Below are 2,896 nucleotides of genomic sequence, written 5' to 3'. Positions count from 1 at the left end.
ATAAAAGAACGGCAGAGGTCAACTGAAACTTACATTTCCCCAAATTTATTTTCTTTAACAATTAGCTGCATTCCCATAAAATAGTGACAGACTGCTTGAATTCTCAAGACTGTCTGTACTGGAGTCATAGCTGTAATGTCAAAGCAATTTTTTTTTTTAAGATTTTATTTATTTATTTGACAGAGATCACAGCGTGGCAGGCAGACAGAGAGGGGGGAAGCAGGCACCCCCCTGAGCAGAGAGCCCGATGTGGGGCTTGATCCCAGGACCCTGAGATCATGACCTGAGCCGAAGGCAGAGGCTTTAACCCACTGAGCCACCCAGGCGCCCCAACACATTTATTTTTTAAGAAAAAATATTCAAATAGTACAGAAAAATAATTTAAAAATAACACCACATATAGCTGTTATACATTCTCAACTGCACTTAATATTAATGTCTGATTTTTCATTAACAGAGCACAGTAGGTGCCACATTCAGGGTTTAACTTACTTTTCTTTGATGACTAATGAAGTTGAATACCTTTTTTTTTTTTTTGAAGATTTTATTTATTTATTTGACAGAGAGAGACACCATGAGAGAAGGAACATAAGCAGGGGGAAGTGGGAGAGGGAGAAGCAGGCTTCCTGCTGAGCAAGGAGCTCAAAGCAGGACTGGATACCAGGATTCCAGGATCATGACCTGAGCTGAAGGTAGCCCCTTAAGGACTGAGCCACCCTGGCAGCCAAAGTTGAGTACCTTTTTTGTGTCTATTGATAATTCTGAAATCTTGTTCTTTAAAACGTCATTCTAAGTCTTTTACCAATTTATAAAGTTTTCTGCATTTTGCTACTTGATTTGTAAAAGTTCTTTGTGTATCTTATAAAAGGACACTATATCAAATATATGTACATTCATCTGTCTTTTAATGTGTCATTTAATGCAAAGCAACTGTTTTTTAATTGTATATATTTAAGGGGTACAATTTGTAAGTTGATATAATTATGCATTAAGAAATAATCACCACAGTCAAGCTAACAAACATGTTAACTGCCTTAAAAAAAAAAAACCACAAAATAATATGTAAGTATGCTTTCTTGATCTACCTATTTTATTTTATTTTTTTTAAGATTTATTTATTTATTTGACAGATCACAAGTAGGCAGAGAGACAGGCAGAGAGAGAGAGAGGGAAACAGGCTCCCCACTGAGCAGAGAGCCCCATGTGGGGCTCGATCCCAGGACCCTGGGATAACGACCGGAGCCGAAGGCAGAGGCTCAACCCGCTGAGCCACCCAGGTGCCCCTGATCTACCAATTTTAAACACTGATCTGTCCTTCAGGAAAGGTAAGTTTAGGGCATTTAAATCATCTTCCTCTCACTAACCCCTGCCAATCACATTTTTATTTTTGCCATGATCAATTTCATAGCTTTAAATCTGTATTTGTTGGCTTATTAATTTCAGAGTATCTCCACACTTCCCATTATATAAGACAGGGAAATTAAAGTCTGGTGTCCTCTATTTTTGACAAGCATTTAGTGAAGGGAGTATAATTCTAATAAATAAATAGCTTACTTTTAGAGTACAGCATTTCATACCGAATTAAACTTAGGACATTATTCTTTTTTTAAATCAAGGTTCCAATCAAGGTTTCATTCTGCTCCAAGCAAATCCTGTATTTCTAGAATACCATGTTAAGATAAATCATTACAAGAAACCCTAGTCCGACTATAAATTTATTCCAAAAAGCAAAAATAAGATGGATATTCAGTTCTCAGAAAGAATGGAATAAGGAGTACCTGGTTGGTTCAGTCAGTTAAGTGTTCAACTCTTTTTTTTTTTTTTAAAGATTTCACCCATTTATTTGACAGAAATCACAAGTAGGCAGAGAGGCAGGCAAGAGAGAGGGCAAGCAGGCTCCCCGCCAGGTGCAGAGAGCCTGATGATGGGCTCAGTCCCAGGACCCTGAGCTGAAGATATAGACAATTAACCCACTGAGCCACCCAGGCGCCCCAAGTGTCCAACTCTTGATCTCAGCTCAGGTCATGATCTCAGGGTCGTGAGTTCAGCCTGGTGTTGGACCCCACACTGGGCGTGGAGCCCACTCAATAAATTAATTAAATTAAAATTTAAAAAGAAAGAATGGAATAAAAGCTTAGAAATGCATCTACTATAAAGTCTCAAAGTTCATTCAAGATTTCATTAAAACAAAACAAAACAGGGGCACCTGGATGGCTCAGTCATTAAGTGTCTTCCTTCAGCTCAGGTCATGATCCCAATGTCCTGGGATTGAGCCCCGCATGGGACTCCCTGCTCAATGGGGAATCTGCTTCTCCCTCTCCAGCTCCCCCGTGCCTGTGTTCCCTCTCTAGGTATCTATATCTAGGCATCTCTGTCATAAATAAATAAAACCTTTAAAAAACAAAACAAAACACCAACATCCTGAAGTAGGAAAAGTGCTATAAAACTTAGAAAATGTTGATAAAGGCTCCTCAACGGATATCCTATTCTTCTGTATCCTTGTGAATATACATGAAACATTCTATGATAAAAAACACCTTTTGGGGCACCTGGGTGGTTCAGTGGGTTAAGCTGCTGCCTTCGGCTCGGGTCATGATCTCAGGGTCCTGGGATCGAGTCCCGCATCGGGCTCTCTGCTCAGCAGGGAGCCTGCTCCCCTCTCTCTCTCTCTCTGCCTGCCTCTCCATCTACTTGTGATCTCTTTCTGTCAAATAAATAAATAAAATCTTTAAAAAAAAAAAAAAACTTTTGTATTTTAAACAGTTTAGACTACAAAATATAAAAACACTTTGCTGTGCTCCAAGTTTAGAGCTGACTATGATAGTCAGTGGAGCTTCAAGCAGAAGCCAGGGCTTCCCGATTCCCATTGTTTTTTTCTTTCACTAGGCCCCCAGGA

General features: G+C 39.5%; 1 long non-coding RNA gene across 1 annotated transcript; it reads right to left on the bottom strand.

Annotated features, from left to right (window-relative positions):
• Positions 1-523: 523 nt before the first annotated feature.
• Positions 524-2,896, bottom strand: LOC309850708. The gene is made up of 2 exons (XR_014304412.1): positions 1,293-2,896; positions 524-1,085 (listed from the first exon to the last, which is right to left on the bottom strand). It is a non-coding gene; the product is annotated as an uncharacterized lncRNA (long non-coding RNA).

Source organism: Mustela nivalis, assembly GCF_964662115.1.
Source record: "Mustela nivalis genome assembly, chromosome: 1".
Lineage (NCBI taxonomy): Eukaryota > Metazoa > Chordata > Mammalia > Carnivora > Mustelidae > Mustela > Mustela nivalis.
This window is presented reverse-complemented; position numbering and strand designations above follow the sequence as displayed.